The sequence below is a fragment of the Heterodontus francisci genome, chromosome 7 (genome assembly GCF_036365525.1).
Source record: "Heterodontus francisci isolate sHetFra1 chromosome 7, sHetFra1.hap1, whole genome shotgun sequence".
Classification (NCBI taxonomy): Eukaryota; Metazoa; Chordata; class Chondrichthyes; order Heterodontiformes; family Heterodontidae; genus Heterodontus; species Heterodontus francisci.
In genome coordinates, this window is record NC_090377.1 from 54481765 (window position 1) to 54502192 (window position 20428).

Sequence of the window (20428 nt, forward strand, 5' to 3'; positions counted from 1 at the left end):
CAGTTCAGCTTCAGCAGAGGCAATTTGTCGCATTTTTTGAGGGGAATAAAGTTTGGTTTTTAATAGCAGACATTGACCATTGGCAGTATGTGTTTATTACTGAAAGTATTTCTTAATCATAGAACTCTTCACTATTCTCTGTGCCTGAACATCAGCTCATTAAATGCTCCCTTTTTCCTCACCCATTCCAGCCCCTCCTGCTGAATGCTCAATTTTCTATGAATGGCAAAATTGTTCAGCATGTAAATGACAATGATGACAAAAATGGGGATTAACTTGATGACCCAGAAATTAAAGGAAGGAATGATTAGAATAATTCAAAGGTGGGTGTGATGGGGGGGCGGGGGGGGGGGGGGGTGTGGAGGTGCGGGGTTGGTGGTGGAAGGGTATTAAATTCATTGAATTAATTGATGCAGTTTGCTGAAAAGGGTACCAGTGAAGTATTTGCACTTGGGCTGCTAGTTTGCAGCACTTTTCATACAGTGGGAGATGGTAAAAATTTGGAGTTGACAGCAGTTTTAGCTCTTGTCATCATATTATCACTAGATTCAACTTCGCAAAAGATAATAGGATAAATTTACTAGCGTTCACACTGACTGTAAGCCAAAAGGTGTACTGGATATCAAGCTGCCAAACACATTATAAATAACAATTCTTGGGGTAGTGCTGGAGCAGATTACTTTAGTGGCGATGATGACAAGCAAGGAAATGGAATTCCTAGAAAAGCAATAAATTCTGAAAAATCCAGAAATGAGTGACATTTATAATCAAAAGGGAACATCCGATCTACCAGAAAAAGAAGTGGTAGAGAAGTCTGTTTTCTTCAAAATTTATAACCTGATAAGGATATTATGGGAACATGTAGTTTCAAAATGTGTGATTCCTGTGAATGAATTTTGTTAACAAGAATGAAAACATAGCAGTTAATAATGAAAGATCTATAATATTGATCCGATAATGCTTCTCAAGCAGCGAACAAGCTACTTGACGGAGATAAATGCTGAAAAGCTTGCTCATCCAGCTGTGGAATAGTTAGTGGTGGATAGGACAAATACCTGATTTTCAAATAAAGATGAGATGCACAAAAAAATAGTTCTTAAAAGTATCTTGGAACAGATTTTTATTGTGGCAGGATGACCCCCAAGCTTATGAAACAAGCAGCAGATGTGGTAGTGTATCACAGAAAGTGCTCATGCAGTGTCCACAACTTGGAGGATCTGGCAGGAGATGCTGAAGAAATTGCATAACTGAAAAAGCTCTAAAATTACAGTATGAATGTACTGTAAATTAGCATCTCAGGATGTATATGAACTTGAAGGACAAGAATATAACAAATAGGAACAACAGTAGGCCATGCAGCCCATGGAGCCTGTAGCCATTCAGCATTGCAGCCATTCAATAAGGTCATGGCTGATCTTCTACACCAACTCCACTTTCCTGCCGATCTCCACGTCCCTTGATTCCCTTCGTGCCCATCAATCTCTGTCTGAATATACTCAATGGGCTTGATTTTAACTCTGTGCAAGTGAATGGGTTTTGAGCGAGTTAAAATGTCACCCAATGTCAGAGCATCCACTGATACCAGTTGTAAAAGATGTATGTAAAAAAATTCTGTATTGACATACAAAAATGGCAGCATGAATAAGGTAGTAAGAGCAAAATAACAATGTTATGGAAATTATATTATGCTTGCACAATGAAAAAAAGGTGGTACTGCATAATGCACTTTTTATGAGCCAGATCAACATATCTCAATCCCCATTGCTGCTGTCTTAAAAAGCTAACCTTGTATATGATTGATTACAGGAGATATAGCAGAACCACCAGACCATAAACGTCTAACGCTGTGTGAGCAAGTTACTGTAAATTTGTTGACAGGTAAGTTAGACTGCAGAGATTGAAGGAGGTCTCACAGATTTCCATGGGAGAGATCCCACAATTTGTACCACTCACCAAAACACAATCTTAACTTGAAAAGGCACCAATTCATATATTTACACTGAAGAGGTAGTAGATAGTGATGTGAAGGAGGAATCATTGGATAAATCACTAAGCTCTGGTTTGGAAAGGTAAATTGTGGTTATAGTTGATGCAGGACAGGCAGAATGTCCTTCCAGAGTTATTTAGGGATGCAGACTTACTAGGCTTGCTTTCCAACAGAAGTTGACACAGCAATAGGATCATATTAATGAGTCACTAACTTCCTTACAGACTACTTAGAAAATGATCGAAACAATGTGGAGCAGTCCAACACTCATATCTACTATTATCTCCTACGGAGTGACGTAACAGAGTACTAGTTGTCATATTCAACACAGAAGGAGGCCATTCAACCCAGTGACTCCATGCAGGCTCTCCACGGAGCTATGCTGTCAGCCCCACTCTCCAGCTTGAACCCGTAGCCCTAGAAATCTATTCCTTTCAGATGGCCATCCAGCTTCCTCTTGAAGTCATTGATCGTCTCCGTTTCGACCACACTTGTGGACAGCGAGTTCCAGGTCATTACCACTCACTGCGTAAAAAAGTGCTTCCTCATATTCCCCCTACATCTTTTGCCCAAAACTTTGAAATTCTGTCCCCTAGTCCTTGTACCTTTTGTTAATGGGAACAGCTTTTCCTTGTCTAACTTATCTAAGCCTGTCATAATCTTGTGAACTTCTATTAAATCTTCCTCAATCTCCTTTGTTCAAAGGAGAATAAACCCAGCTTTTCTAACCTAACCTTGTAACTAAAACCCCCCATCCCTGGAACCACACTGGTAAATCTCCTCTGCACCCTCTCAAGGAACCCTCACATCCTTCCTGAAGCGTGCTGATCAGAACTGGATGTAATACTCCAGTTCGGGCCTAACCAGAGCTTTACAGAGGTTCAGCATAACTTCTCTTCTTTTGTACTCAATGCCTCTATTTACAAAGCCTAAGACCCCATACGCTTTACTAACCACTCTCTCAATATGTCCTGCCAAGATCTATGCACATGCAGCCCCACATCCCTCTGTTCCTGTACACATTTTAGAACTGTGCCATTAAGTAAATATTGCCTCTCCCTATTCCTTTTGCCAAAATGCATCACCTCACACTTGTCAGTATTGAATTCCATCTGCCACCTCTCTGCCCATTCTGCTAGCCTATGTCCTGTTGCAGGTGGTTCACATCATCCTCACTTTTTGCCGCACCTCCAAGCTTGGTGTTGTTAGGAAATTTTGAGATTCTACTCTGTATTCCAAGATCCAAGTCATTTATATATATCAAAAAAGCAGTTGTCCCAGCTTTGACACTTGGGGAACACCACTGGCTACCATCCTCCAGTCTGAAAAACAACCATTTACTATGATTCGCTGTTTTCTGTCCTTAAGCCAAATATTTATCCAATTAGACACTGACCCTCCTATTCTATGAGCTTCAACTTTTTAACCAGCCTTTTATGTGGTACCTGATCAAATGCTTTCTTAAAATCCATATAAACAACATTCACAACGTTCCCTTCATCAACCTTCTCTGTTACTGCATCAGAAAATTTAATTGGATTAGTCAAGCATGATCTTCCTTTTACAAATCCACGCTGACTATCCCTAATTAACTCAAGCCGCTCTGTGTCCATTGATATTTTCCCTGATTATAGTTTCTAAAACCATACCAACCACTGATGTTAAACTAGCTGTCCTGTAGTTGTTAGGACTGTCCTTACACCCTTTCTTGAATAAGGGTGTCACATTTGCTACTATCCAATCCTCTTCCACCTCCTCCACCCCCACCCCCCCCCTCGCCCCCCGGTATCCAGGGAAATTTGAAAGATTATGGCAAGCTCTTCTGCTATTTGTCCCCAATTCCTTGAGCAACCTGGCATGCAAGCCATCTGGGCCAGGTGACTTATCTCAGTTTTTATCTTATCCATTGTCTCTACTCTCTCTGCTTCTACTGATATTTTGTCAGCATCAATTTCCTTAATGAACACTGATACAAAATACTCATTAAGTATATTAGCCTTGCCCTGCGCCTCTAAGCGTATATTACCCTCCCTGTCCCTAATAGCCCTCGCTCCTCCTCTTGCTACTCGCTTACTATTTACGTGCGGTAGAAAATCTTTAGGTTCCCCTTCACATTGACTGCCATTCTACTTTCATATTCCCTCTTTGCCAGTCTTATTTTCCTCTTCACCTCCCCTCTCCACTTAATGTATATTGCCTGGTTCTCACTTGATGAGTTCACCTGACATGCATCATACACCCTCTTTTTTTGTTTCATCATCATCATCATCATCATCTCTATCTCCCTTGTCAACCAAGGAACCTGGTTTATGGTTCCCCTACTTTCATCATTGTTGGAATGTTCCTAGCCTGTACCTGAAGCATCTATTTCTTAATGATAACCCATTGTTCTTCCTGCCAGTCTTTGGTTCCACTGTACCCTGGGTAGATTCCTTTTCATTGAGTTGAAATTAGCCCTCCTCCAATCTAGACATTCTACCATATATTGTTCCTTCCTATTCTACATTACTAGTCTAAACCTTATGATACGATGATTATTTTTACCCAATTGCTCCCTCACAGACACTTGGTCCACTTGGCCCACCTCATTTCCCAGCACCAGATCCAGCAATGTCTCATTTCTAGTTGAGCTGAGAACATACTGATCAAGGAAGTTCTCCTGAACACATTTTAGAAATTCCTCCCCCTTCTTACCCTTTACTCTAAAATTATCTCAATCGCTATTTGGGTAAAGTCCCCCAATATCACCACTCTATAGTTCTTGCACATCTCTGAGATTTTCTCTGCAGATTTGCTCCTCTATCTCCCTCTCACTATTGGGAGACCTATAGAATACCCTTAGTAATGAGATCATACCCGTTTTGCTCCTCAACTCTAACCAAATGGATTCTTTCCTTGCCCCTTCAAGGACATCCTCCCTTTCCAGCACTGCCTTCCCTAATCAGGACTGCCACCCCACCTCCCTTTTTGCTCCTCTTATCTTTTCTACAATGCAATCTGACAATGAGCATGCAAAACCACGTGTGACATCTTCAGTGCCAGTTTCAATTATGTAGGCAATAGGTACAATAGTGGCATTGCCCATGAGTGCTTCCATTGCTGCAATCAAAGTTTTAGGTTTCAAATCCAAGATGGAGGCACAACTAGTTTCAATTCATTAGGACAACGGTCACAGGCAAACATGAAGAAGGGATTCCAAGAACTCGTGGGTGCCCACTATGCTATGCTAACTTTAATGGACCTCATGAGGAGATGCCCTCATGCAGTGCCATGCAAGAAGTAGCATAGTAGCAGCCTGTGGGACTCATGTCCGCCCCACACAAGTGAAAATAGTCATCTCTGAAAGTACACAGGAAAGGGGACTCCTGACACTGACACAAGTGCTTCAAAGTTAAGGGGCAGACCTTCTGTATCCCTTTTGGCTTCCAGGTGATAACTCAGCCAATCGCCAGTGCTACACCTTCAACTTAGGAATATTTAGTCGTAGAACCCTATAAAAACATCATCGAAATGCTCACAACACTCAAAAGTGAAACAAACTAGCGAAACACAATAAACAGGTACATCACTACCACTGCACAACTGAATTAATAATATTCAATTTGAGGGTAGTGGTGACTTTCACTGTCACTAGCGGTACACCACAGATGGCTCATTTTCCTTGTAGGCAGCCATGGATTTGGACTGTGCAACCCATGCCATTAGATGGCGCCTTGAGCCAGTCAGGAGCTCAAAGCAGAGCCAGTTCCCATAATCGGCAGCTGCTCGCAGCATTGATCAGTCCAGACAGGCTGAGCTCTCACACTCACGTACTCTGGTTCTGCATGACTGCTATGCATAGATCTTCTCCATCATTGATGAGATCGGGGCAGCATTAAGACTCTAGCAACCCATGCAAATGCAGTCAGCGACCCTAAATGCATTTAATTTCCAAACCAAATCTCTGCACAGGGTCCCTGCAAGACAAAAACAACCCCTGCTTGCAGAGTTTCATAGAGTAGGTCGGAGGCACAGCCAGGAATCGTCACCAACATGTTGCACCACGGACATAGGGTCAATTAATCTGTATATAAACCTAATGCCATCAAAACACAGTCTGGTTTAAAACACATTTATCCCTGTAAATAAAGTGGCTAAGCATACAAACATCAATGGAGAACAGCACAACTGGATGAGCTAACTAGCAAGGAAAACAATGTGAATTACTTTTGTTGACAGAATACAGTTAGCCACACCATGTGCTAATGTTGCATTAACATGTAGCCGACCAGCGGTGTCCAACCTTTTTGCATGAGGCGCCATAATACAATTTTTGTCCTACGTTGGGGGCCGGTGAGCAAATTTCAGAAAAATAAAGGCATTCGAAATTTCTCCTTCTTCTTCTTTGGCCTCCTTGTCTCAGGAGACAATGGGTAAGCGCCTGGAGGTGGTCAGTGGTTTGTGGAGCAGCACCTGGAGTGGCTATAAAGGCCAATACTATTACTATTAATCAAAATTTTAAAATGTATTTAAAATTTATTACTATTAATCAAAACATAAAAATGTGCATTTTTCTGAACAAGCTTTAAATGAGAAGACTAATTTATTAACTTACTTTCTCAGCAGTATGCTGAACACTGATTTAGTGAAATACCTGGCATTGTTTTTGCTTGCACAAGGAGTCAATGTCTGCCTGCAAACTTGATGTAGCGATGTGGAGTATTCCCGATAGATGTTCATCATCAGGAGTGATCTTGATCTCTTTCGCCCCTCTCTGTGTCTATCTCTCTCTCTCTCTGCACCCCCCCCCCCCCACCCCATGTATGTCTCTCCCTCTCTGTGTCTATCTCACTCCCCTCTATTCTCTCCTCTCTGTGTGTGTGTCTCTCTCTCCCCACCCTATCTCCCCTTTCTGTGTCTCTCTCTCCCCTCCATCTAGCTCCCCTTTCTGTGTCTCTCTCCCCTAGCTCTCTCCCCTCGCTATGTCTCTCTCTCTCTTCCCACTCTCCCTCCCCTCTCCCTCTCTCTCTCCACTCTCTCCGTCTGCTCCCTGGACCGGTGCTGGTTTATAGGGTTGCCCGACTCTCTCTCTCTCTCTCTCGGTGCTCCCACTGTGCCTCTGGCTGTGGGCTGGCCCACTTCCTGCTCTCCTTTCAGCCACTTTCTCTCACTCCCCCACAGCAGCCATTGCCATTCATTCACTCATTCCCTGAACTGCCTGAAAACAGCAAGGGCAGCCGATCTCGGTGCGCCTGCATGCAAACTGCGAATAAGTGCTCACCCTGCCCTGGCAGCCCGCTGTCAGTCACAGACAGTGAACAATCACAGACAGGCATCTGCCATCCATCAGACGCAGTTCCTGCCTACCCCGTACACTTTAACCATCAATCAAAGCCAAGCTATGGCTGTTCTCCAATAGCTATTGGCCATTCCCAGAGATCCTGCTGTCGATCAAAGCTGAGCCACGGGCCAGATTGAAACCTTTGGCAGGCCGTATTCTGGCCCGCGGGCAGTATGTCGAACAGCTATGTTCTAGGACCTAGCTCGCTGCCCTGATAATCTCGATCCTATCTAATTACTTTTGCTCCTGGTAATTTTAAATGTCTCATTCCAAGCCTTGAAACTTGTGTTTTAAAATATCCTAACCTTTAGGTTAAAATTACCATGGACCTCAGAATTTCTACCACTGACACTGGTGTTCGTCTACGGACATGTTGCCGACCCATGGGCACAACTCAGTCACAGGTTGCTGAGTGAAGCTGAACCTTCTGATGCACTGATGCTCCACGGCCAAGTAGCTGACCCTGTTGCAGTATACAGCATTTAGTTCAAATTTACTTTTTCAATAAAATTATCAAATAGAGAAAAGAGTTATATATTCCTGACTCAGTAGAAAGTCAAAGGATAGAGTGCTGGTGCCAGTGTAAAAGGGTGATGAAAACAATGTAGGATCTGACTATAGAACTGAAGTACTGTGTGACATCAAGAAACGGCTGAGTGCACTGAACTTAGCAAAGCCAAAGGCTCATGACAATATCCCAGTTGTCCTGCCAAAGACCTGTGCTCCTGAACCAGCCATGCCTCCGGTACAGCTACAAAGTTGCCATCTACCTGCCAATGTGGAAAAGTACCCAGGCATGTCCTGCCTTAAAAATAGGACAAGTCCGACCAGGCTAATAACCATCCCATCAGCCTGCTCCCAAGCATCGGCTAGGTGGCAGAAGAAGTCATAGGAGTACAGTGCTATCAAGTAGCATTTACTCACCAATAACCTGCTCACTGATGCTTAGTCTGGGGTCCACCAGGACCACTCAGCTCTAGACCTTATTACAGCTTTGATCTAAACATGGTCAAAAGAGCTGAATTCCAGAGGTGAGGTTATAGTAACTGCCTTTGATATTCAGGTATCATTTGGCACCAAAGAGCCGATCAAAACTGAAGTCAATGGAAATCGGGGGAAAACTCTTGATTTACAGGAGTCACATCGGCATAAAGGAAGATGGCTGTGGCAGTTGCAGGGCAATCATCTCAGCCCCAGACATCACAAAACAAGTTCCTCATGTCAGCATCCTAGATCCCAAACTTCTTCAGCAGCTTCATCAATGACCCTTCCTCCATCATGAAGTCAGAAGTGGGGCTGTTCGCTGATGACTGCACAGTTTTCAGCACCATTCGCAATTATTCAGATAATGAAGCAGTCCATGCTCAAATGCAGTAAGATCTGGACAATTCCCAGACTTAGGCTGATAAATGGCAAGTAATATTTGGGCTCACAAATGTCAGGAAATGGCCATTTCCAACAAGAGCAAAACTCCCTCCCAATGATATTCAATAGCATTACCATCGGTGTGTCCTCCACCATCATGGGGGTCGCCAATGACCAGAAATTAAACTGGATCAGCTACATACATGCTGTGGCTACTAGAGCAGGTCAGAGGCTGGGTATTCTGTGGCGAATGCCTCAGCTCCCAACTCCCAAAGCCTCTCCACCATCTACAAGGCACACGTCAGGAATGTGATGGAATACTCTCCACTTGCCTGGATAAGTGTAGCTCCAACAACATTCAAGAAGCTCAATACTATCCAATACACTTGATTGGCACATCATTCAATGGTTTAAATGTCGACACCCTTCACCATCAGCGCACTGTGGCTGCAGTGTGCGTTAGCTACAGTGATAGCAACATGCCAAGGCTTCTTCACAGCAGACTCAACCCACATCATGGGCCTGATCCAACATGATAACCCGTGGCTTGGGCCACATTCAGCAAAGGTTATTTGGTTGTAAAATAAATACAATCTACACCAATTTCTGAATGTGAGGTCCTGCATCAGTGGCATGACTTCTGATTAGACTTAGTGGCTGCCTGAAATCAGTGTTGGATTAATATGCAAAGAAGAGTCCTGCATCTTTTCAGCAACCTTCGGCAAAATATGTGAAAAACTAGGTGCAGTATACGCCATGCAAGCTCTGACTAGTTTGTCTAGTCCTACAGCGGACGGTTGGTAATTTTTTTCCCCCTTCTGTGCAACATGGAGGAGCACTTCTGCTGCTCCAAGTTCCACAGCATTACACTGGGTAACTGCCAGTCCCTACTTGACCCTCGTGCATCTCACTCATTCATGCATTGGTGTTTGTGGTGCTCCATGAACACAGTGAGAATACTTAGTCTCTGTTCCCATATTCCCCAATGCCCACCAGTGAAATAATCTTACTTCATTTACCCACACTTAAGTCTCCAGGTTCCATTCACCCCTTTATATTGGCTGCTCCTCTCTCATCATCAATCCCATTCAACATGTTGCTCCTATTCCCATCTCTGCAGAGATTGTTGGATGCCACACCCACCCTACCCCCTATTTCACTTCACGTGCCCCCTGTCCATGCCCAATCACCCTGACCTACAGTCCCACACTCTTGCACCCCAATCTCCTTACCACCCTCAATTCCAATGTCCTAAAGCCCCCGTTCCAGTCTCTTAACCCTTCCACTACAATGTCCCAATCTCCTGACTCCCTATTTGTCACAGTTTCGTGAACCCTGTCTCAATCCCTGACTCATGACCCCACCGAATTTCAATCTGTTTCCTTATCCCCACTTAGTCTCGATCTCTGTCTCCTGACAGCCTCCTCCGACCCCCAATTCTGTCTCCAAACCCCCTGATTTTAATCTGTCAACCACGCCACACCCCTGCCCCCACCCCCCTCCACCCACACCCCTGCTCCCACCCCCCTCCACCCACACCCCCTAATCTCCTGCTTTCTAGTCTCTGGTTTTCTTGCAGTCCAACCTTGCTTCATTTCGCTTCCCCTTCACCAGCCAGTCCCATTTCCAGTCTCTGTATGGGAGGGGGAGATTGATGTCACGTAGCAGGGACCAATGCTACAACATGATTTAAAAGCGCTGTTTCCCGGGCTGTGACAAGCAATATCCAGGAGGTTTATATCCCATTTCAGGTCACACATCGACCAGATGAAACTGAACCTTGGGCTGAAACCATCCACCAGCTGTATGTTTAAAACCCCAGATCTAGAAGGACCAGGGCATCAGGTGCATTGGAACAGCATCACCTCCAGTCACACACCATTCTGACTTGGACATATATTACTGTTCCTTCACTGCTGCTGTGTCAAAATTCTGCTACTCCCTATCCAACAGCATTGTGGCAGCACCTTAAGCACACGGATTGCAGTGGTTCAAAGAAGACCCACCACCACCACCACCACTATCTTAACTGCATCTCGGGATGGGAAGTAAACACCAGATTTGACACTGACACCCATATCCCAAGAATGACATAATAAATATTGACAAACCATGGATGTAGATCAATTAAGAAGTATTTTGAGCTGGATTTTACATCAACATTAGAGGTAAAAAGTGTTCATTACTTCTTCCGTCCTATTAATTTCATTTTATACTGCAGCAAATAAAACTGCTGTAACTGAAATGGCAATCACATAACATATTTATACAATATATAATGGTGATTGAAGTTTATATTTCTTTTTATGTTCTAACTAGTTTTTATGTTTGTAAGATTGATGTAATATATGCTAACATAAAGAGATGATTTTATGCATTCTACATTATGTTACAGTGTTAGATAACTTACTTATGTCTTTCTGTGTCCTAGAAAATCATAGGCATGTCCACTCTATTTGTACAAGTTATGTCAGCGATAGATTGAAGGCTTCTTTGCATACAATGCCTCTGTCTGTCATTCACAAGCTTATCAATAATTAGCATTTTAATGACCTTTCACCACAAGATGAGCTACAACTGTTATCTTCTGTCTGAATGGCAGATTTTCAACTGGCAAATTTTCAAGGGATTGCACATCAGAAGCTGATGGAGGCAGGATGAAAATGTAACAGGAAACAATTTCCTGTCTTCTATCAACCTTGTTTGGCTGCCATTATAGTTCTTGTTAAAATTGGTGATTTATTTAGATGGTACTCATCCATATTTTATATGGCTATTTTGTAATGTATTTAGTCTCAATGGATCACATGTTTAGAAATGAGTTTTGGCATTTTACCCCATACCAGAACATTTATCATTGAACATTTTTCTTATCTTATACTTTTTGACTTAGATTCCACATTCCTAACTTTCTTTCCCAAATTGGCAAACTTTTATTTTTCTACTCAATTGTTGTTGTCTTGAAAATGATATATAAAATATAATCTGTAATTGAGAGAGTAAAATAATGAAAAAATGTACTGCCAACTATATCATATATTGGAAATTATTTCTGAGTCAACATGCATTTTCACAAAAAAAAATCGATATGTCAATTATGTTCCATACAGAATGTAGTCCTTGGATTTAAATATGCAGTTAAACTTTTGAATTAATTAACTTTATAAGCAGCGATATGCAAGTTGTGTATTTCATTACTAATGGAATGGTCAATTTGATTTGATCACTGCTTACTCCAAATTAGGAACATTGAGTAGAAAAGAAACAAAAGTTACAATGTTTTTATGAATTCTACTTCAGGAATATCCTTGCTAAAAAAAGTCTCTCCCACTGTTAACTATTCCCTACTAAAATTTCAAAATAGCAGTTGTGAAGAGCAGCATGGTTATCACTAGATCCTCTCTGAGGATGACCTATGAACCTGCTAAATGGCTCCTAAAATAACTGTCAGGCATCAAGATTGGGTGATTGATGCATATTAAAGAACAATAGTTACATGATTACTGCCAAGTTTCATCGTAAAATCACTCTCAGAAATTGGGATGTTGGGTAGATTACAATTTTGTCTGTTTCATTTTTTGCCCCTGTGAAACAATTCCAGAAAAAAATGAAATGGAACTTGGTGAGAGTCCTAAGTGAAATCAGTTAGGCAGTTTTAATCCCGTTCTCAATGGACGTAAATTCACATCACTAAATTGCCCAATATTTGGCACTAATTGGCACTCAGAAAGCCACAGGGGTGTACCTCTGTGGTCAGGATTGGAAAAGATTGTTGAAACAGCGTACCTACCTTAAATTTAACCCATGTTATATCTAATTTAGGAGTGCTTGATACTGATACCAGGTTAAAACAGTGCGGGAGGAGGGGGGAGGTAAAAATTGCACTCCTCAATGCAAATTTCAATCAGATATAAAAATTCAGAACCATATTTGTTTTTAATATTTCTTGGATAATTTTGCTCTTCAAAAATAGTAACATAGCATCCTGACTTAGACATATATCGCCATTCCTTTCCGTTGGGTCAATATCCTGGAATTCCTGACCTCCCACCATCATAGGAGCAATATTAGCAAAAGAACTGTGGCAGTTCAAGGAAAAGGCCCACTACTACTGTCTGCAAGAACCTAGGGATGGGCAAAAAAGCAGCCTTGCCAGCATCACCCACATCCTGAGAATAAATTTGAAAAACGAATACATTAAGCCTTTCATGTGAGACGTGTAAATTCCTGAAAACTGTAGCATATTGTCAACTTAACTTGTTTATGCTGAAACTGATGCACCTCCTGGCAGCGCTGGACTGTAACATTATGTATTAGATATTGCTTACTGAATGTATAACTGGAAGCCATTTAATTAATAATGTATATATTTTATAATGTACAGTTATGCAAACATATTCAAAACATGTATTTTTCTAGGTAATTAACCAAGTCGAATCAAAATACATCTACATTAAAGACATTGGATCCAATAGGACCTCAAATACTTTTGAAAAATCTTATTTACTTAAAACACAGAAGTTCACCTTCTTAAGTGTAGAGTAATATGTTCATATTTTGGCATTCCCAAACCCAGATAAATATCCTAGATAATTTTCATTTGGACCCTTTTTACCATGCAACTGAAGATTAATTTCATCTCGATAATTTTTCCTTTCTTTTACCCAATTATGTTTAATGTGAAATGCTTCAGCTGGGTAAGTTATAGAATCGTCCACTTTTAGTAATTTATAGGACAGAAGAAAACTGAAATTGCCACCAACTGCTCTATAGTTTACATCAAAAACACAATAATGCACCTTACTTTGCATTTAAGATTTCTCAATCACAAACTATTTTTTCAAAGTACTACCCTTATAATTACAAAAAAATTGTTTGCCTGGCAATTTAAAAAATTTCCAACTATTCAACGTTAAGTTTTTCTACTACCTGTTAGTTAAGCACTTCCTTCTTTGAAATATCTAATGGACAGGTTTCAAAACCTGCAATCTGAATGACTGCATGTGAGCACACGATGATTAACTTTGTGTGGCTATTAAAAATCACCGAAATACTAAATTAGGTCCCGATTTCTGATGCATGTTATAAATACATATTCATGGTCAATTTGTATATTATTTCATTAACAGCGTTAAATGCATTTCAGAGTGCTTCACAAAATAAAATAGAATAGTAGTTCATCATAGAAATACTTTTCTGAACCCTAGTTCAGTTTTTTAATATTTAACAATTTTAATGAATTAAAAATATGGCTCTGAATGCACACATATACACAGCCTCGTGCACCAATCCCTACCCTTCACAGAAATCAGTTTATATCCTTGAAGCTGAATACTAGCATTCCAAAAATGTAATTGGGGATGCCCTTCATCAAGAGGTGTCATTATCATATACATTTTACCTTGACACCAGAAATTTGCTCTGTGTTTGGAATAGATATGTTTCTGCAAAACATCCTTGGATCCTTGGTTCACATGAAAGCATGCAAAAAATGTACATAACATGAGCTGATGAATTACTTGCGTAGAGTTTGTGAAACACACATGTTTGGGCATTCTCCATGAGCTCCAGTGAGCTTGACAGTGAGTTTGCTTTCATTATACATGAAAATACTGTGTATATTTTCACTACATGTGTTTAGCAATTTTCAAATTATTTTATATTTGTCAACTTAGTACTTGATGGTGAGCTGCCCTTTCCAGTTTTAAGCCCAAGCACACCACAGCAGTGCCTTCCTTGGGGAACATCTTGTTTTATTGACTTAAGATAAGTTTAGTTAGTATTGGCTATAATTTCACACAATTGTATTGGATATTGTATCGGAAAGCGTTCTTCCATTCTCAAATTATATACATAAGTAATTTATACATAGTGGTCAAATGAAGCAGAAGATCTAGTAAGGCCTATTGTGAAAATTCTTCATATTTTCAAACTATTTGAGCAATTGGAGTAATTAATTTTAAAGAGGAAATGCATTGGTTCTCATACCACGAGCTACAAATAGTAACATAAATGTGTACACACCTGTAAGAAGTCCATTAGTGTTTTATATAAGATGAATTCTGAAGTAAATGTTTAAACAATTTAAGAACATTTTGCCTATACTGAACAAATTTACTGCACCAGCTTGTTGACTTTTTTACTCTGCAACATAATGTCAGGGAAATGTAATCTTTTGTCTGGATTATTTTAATTATCCTGCTACAAAAGGTTCATGTTATTATGTAGGCCATATTTAATAAGACTGTTACTCAGGCCTCTCTTGCGCCATCCTTCTTTGCCTGACACTCTTTGCCCTCTGAATCCCGCCCTGTCCTTCTCTATCACACTTTTTATTTATTGGTCTGACTTTCTCCATCAGTCTCACTGTCCTTGAACACTATGGCAGGTGCAGCATTGCTTGACTGGTTCATCAACATCAAGCCCCTCTTACTGCACACTCCACCTCCTTCTACACAGTGCATTATTGGCCAAAATAGGTCAAGTAATTTGCTTCCCAAATGAAAAAAATATATATAGAAGTTCAAAAGTGCACAAACTTCAAAACAGAAGAGTAGTGTACAGTGCTAATTTGCTAAGGAAAGCACTTTACCTAACACCACACTTCTAATCCTCCCAGGACTTGTTTGCTATGAACTCCACGTCACATAACTGACTTATTACCTGGTAAAAACTGTTGTTTTCCACTAGTCATTTTGGAGGTAAATTTCCGCTTTGGGCACATTCGGAAAACTGGGTGCAAACTGGGTTTGAAGTTGCCCTGGATTGGCTACAGTTCAAGTTTCTGCAAAAATTAATTTTTGTAATCACAAACGAAAAAATTTCCATCAACCAGCACAATCAGCGTAACAGAACATTTTTTTTGCATTAAATATATTAATTGGTATATTTGAGATGGTATATTTTTAATAACACAACTGATAATAATGAAAAATAAGCATTTTTAGTGTGATCCTCCACCAGTGACTAAATTTTAAATCACCGAGAATAACTTTAAAGAAAGCTATACTGAATCATTTATTAGTTTCATCGGTGTGCACTAGTCAGTTTCTTAGCAATTTAACTATATTTAAATGTGTAATACCTTTTAAAACATGCCTACTGGCGCTTAAAAGCCTTAGAAAATGTCAATTTGAGAAGCCTCTTCGAATGGGCGCAATTAGCAGAAACTCGCCATCCTCATCATTTGGATCTGGGGGTGTGGCCATGTCTGTGGGCGGGGCCAATTTCAGGCAAATTGACTTCTAAACCAACAAAGATCGCGGAAAACTGATCTACGTTAGACCTAACTTACGTTTAAAATTCCTCAAGCTTTTGCGCTGGTTCGGCCAACTTCACTCGGATTGCACTGATAAAACCAGCACACAATAGCCGAAACTCTATCCCTTTATATTTAAACATCATCTGCAGGAAAGCAACAGTTTTTAACAAAATATTTACATTTGTAAACATAATCATGACCTTCTCTGAAGGAGCGAAAGATGTGCAATTATCTGTTGAATTATTCAATGGAAATTCGGTAGAATTGTAGCTTTATAAATATCTGATGACATTCAAATATTTGTACATTCATTCTTCTCCTAGTTCAGCTTTACTAAGAACCTCAACAAATGAATATTCCGAATTGTGGCCTGTTGATCCAAAACAACAGCACGGTCATTTTTCCCCCATAGAAAAATAGATTTAAATTTAACATTGTTTTGTTTGAAGCCTGCCCATGCGTGTTATGAAAGCTGGTTGTGCTAGAATTTTCTCTCTGCATCTCTCATCGTGGATGACGATAGCATATAAAATTTGATGGTTTCAATGTACTTAATAAACTCGCTTAATAAAAAAGACGGTGAGATCAAACATCATCTATCAACCCCAGTGATAGAAGGCACAGCATCCCAGCTGAGAATTTCCTAAAATGCGAAAGGCACGGTTACCTGATCCCAACTTTATACATTTACATTACTGTATGTCTTTCGGGAAACACACTGCCTTGTTAAAAATACTTTAAATTCTAGTTTCGCAAGGAGGTGTGTAAAATCGATAAAAATTGCGTTTGAAGGATATAATATATAATATATTCGACATACCTATTCTAAATCGACAAATGCTCACAACACAAAAATTTTCAATACATTTAAACCCACCACGGTTCGATTTGTTTGTTATGCCTTACAAACTCTTTCATATAACATGTTTTCTCGTCCAATTCTATTTATCCTGGTCCCTGACTACGCCGACTTGGATAAACACCCAATGTTATTACTTCCAAGCTTCATGAATGGTTCATGCTAATCCGCCCAAATCGTGAATTTGATCTGCAGAATCTTAATACTGCCTCAAAAATCCGGCAAAAGCGAAGGAGATGTTAGTATTTTACTGAAAATGCACAACACCACACTAAGTCAATCATAACAGATATGGCGAGTAGCAGCAATAAAATTCAACCATTACCTACAGACTGAGGGGAAACATCTTCCATATTTGAGACAACTGAATTTGACAGTGGCGCTGAAAAAAAAACAGGGCGCAGTTTCACAACCTCGAGAACCTGACATCAAACGCGTGCCATCCTTGACCTTTTTTTTTTGCAAATACTTTGCCAACATAATCATCCAAATGGTGGACAAAATATACAACACTGGCAGCTCATTCAGACTATCCGAGCGGCCATCTGACATCAACGGCGCATCACTTCTTAAACAAACAAAAATGACTGGAAGTTGCCAGCCTGGTTCGCCACACTGGTGGAAAACATGTTTACAAACGCCCTGGTACGAAGCGTCTGCCTCACCAAGGTAAAGAGAGCCACGATGGTCGCTGGCATTCAGAGCAAAATATTGATTAGTCTGCGGCACGATCAGCACGGGTCAGCGACAGGAAAACATCAATGTCCTTAATGAATATTCAATTCGGTTGCATAAAAACACTTGTTTCTGTTTTTCCTTACAGTTTGTGAAGCAGCGCTTGTGGAACAAGGCGTCGGTCAGCGGTGGCTGTTCAGGAAAGGGGGCAGCAGACTGCAGCTGTCGCCATATTTGATGGCTTCCCCATTTCAATCGAACCGTCGGTGCGTCTCCCTGCAAAATCTCCGCCCAGCTTCATCCAGCATCGACTCAGCAGCTTCCCCATCCCACCCCACACACACACTACAATCCACACGTTCCTAATAACTTAAAAGCAAATGTATTTCCGTCTATCAATACAAAGGAACAATTCAGGCACATTAATTTGGTAATAAAATGATTCAAATGCATTATATATAGTACACATGTTGCCATTTGTTGATAATCTCAACTATTTGGATTTAGATTTTTTACTTTTAATATTATTCTGCATATTTCATGACCAAGTACCATAGTTAATATCCATCCTCTATGTATACAGCATGACTGTTAATCTACATAAGTTTAATATATTATGTTTGACTCCAAATCTATTTAGCATATTGTACGATTTAATGCTCAGTATGATTCAGTATTATTCTGTGTATTGTTACGTTAACAGTTTAGTTTTAAACAAGGTAAATAAACACGTAGATACATTGCTGTTTCGCACTGGTATGCTGAAAAGTTGTTGAAGTTTACAAAAACAAAATTGCAATGCTTCTTTAAGATTAAAGTCTTATTTAAAATAAACTATATAAAGTCTATGTATTGCATCCAATTATTGATATTAACTATTGAACCTTCAAAAATATTCTAACTTTTGCCTCGATATTTTCACTTTTCTTATAATACGGCACTATGCAACTGGTTAATATGTCTATTTTAATCCAATTATTGTATGTCTTCCAAACGGAAAATACTGAGAGAATATAAAATGCTATCTACTTACTTTTGATTTTATACAAATGACATGCAAGCCAATCATTCCAGTTATTTAATTGTTTGAAATACAAACCACTTTACAATTTATATGCTGTAATACTGAGGAAGGAAGCCCAGTAAGATGGATTCAAAATGCAACAGAAATCTAAAAAAAAATTTAATGTTTATCACATATAAAATTCCTGAGGTTGGGGAATATTGTCATATTTTTCTTTGACAATTTACTTAACGGTTATAGATACATTTTTCTGGTCGCTGCAAAATAACGACAAGTTGAATTTCCACTAGTGCTGTTACTCCGACTGTCCACAAGGGAAGCAGTGGTATTCTGAACTCATATCCAAATCATTCTCGAAAAGTCTCATTCAACAGGGAAAACAACACCCAATTCCGTACAGCACTGATTAATGTACTGATTATTTTATTGTCGAATTATATGCAATTCTTCTTTAATTGCATCATATATTATATGTATTGGTGATATATTATTTGTTATTCCCTTCCGAGTTCGTAGAATTCTAATGCTGAATAACCTAAATCGTAATAACTACACATTCTGCGATAAAAGAAAATCAATGTTTCCCTAACAAACGCCTGGTCTTCCTCGCTCAATTCAATGGACTCACCATACTTCTCATTATGTTTCTTCACAGGATTTACTGTCGCAGATTAGCTTCTTGTCTGCAATCTGTTTAGGATTTTCTATGTGCCTATTTAATTTGTAAATCTGCCGTCTTTAGCAAAGATGTACTGTCAATTTCAATTAGTCGGCGATTGCATTTCATCCTAGTCTCTTTAACACCCTGATCGCTTCCGGTCATTCATTCCTGGGTAACAATGACGCGGGATCCTCTGAGCTTTACACGCATCTCGTCCAACAGTCGTGAAGAAAATCTGCGTGATCTCCATGTCAACTCGTCTGGAACCTGCTTCACAAAATCCCTTATTGGTCAAAGAGGCCGGGGGAGGATTGTTGAATTACGTCCCAGTGACATAGAAGTTGTACGTCCAAGACATTTGGAGCAGGTTTTACTGTGTTCTGTGCTTGTTGGTTATGGTGGCGGTGGTGATTGTACTGATGCTGGCGGTCAATGGCGATGGTGAAGTTAAAATGATATATATTTCAAAGAAATTACATTAATATGCTTGGCTTCTTCTGGCTGCCACATCATTAGTCTTTGAAGAAACATTGCAAGGTCAAGTACCAATATTTGTTTCAGCAAGACTAACCCCTCCCACTTTTTTCAGTCCTACTCGAAAAGATAATTGATGTTGTATCCTCCTTGAGGCATTCATTCTAAAGATAGGTAAGCCCAAGGGAAGCTATGGAAAATAAAAGCTACCTGACTTTGCGCCAGACAATGAGTAACAAAAAATAAACAGAAACAAAACATTTCTGAGTGTAATAGTTGCAGCAGGAAATTCCCATCATTAGATGCTGACAATACCTTTTTAAAGTGCTATACAATTGAATAGAAAAGAAAAGATCGGATGTCCACCAAAGCTACTAAGTATCATCACCTCATTCCATGACAATATGAAAGGCACAATTCAACATGGTGGCTCCTCATCAGAGCCCTTTCCTATCCTGAGTGGTGTGAAACAGGGCTGTGTTCTCGCACCCACACTTTTTGGGATTTTCTTCTCCCTGCTGCTTTCACATGCGTTCAAATCCTCTGAAGAAGGAATTTTCCTCCACACAAGATCAGGGGGCAGGTTGTTCAACCTTGCCCGTCTAAGAGCGAAGTCCAAAGTACGGAAAGTCCTCATCAGAGAACTCCTCTTTGCTGACGATGCTGCTTTAACATCTCACACTGAAGAGTGCCTGCAGAGTCTCATCGACAGGTTTGCGGCTGCCTGCAATGAATTTGGCCTAACCATCAGCCTCAAGAAAATGAACATCATGGGGCAGGACGTCAGAAATGCTCCATCCAT

At 40.2% G+C, this 20428-nt stretch overlaps 1 protein-coding gene across 1 annotated transcript in view; it reads right to left on the bottom strand.

Moving 5' to 3' along the window:
* scn1laa (sodium channel, voltage-gated, type I-like, alpha) overlaps positions 1-19294 on the bottom strand; it is a 222916-nt gene extending 203622 nt beyond the window's left edge. The window contains exon 1 of the mRNA XM_068035216.1: positions 19120-19294. The gene's annotated coding sequence lies outside the window, so the exon portion shown is untranslated. The remainder of the gene's footprint in view (positions 1-19119) is intronic.
* Positions 19295-20428: the final 1134 nt, after the last annotated feature.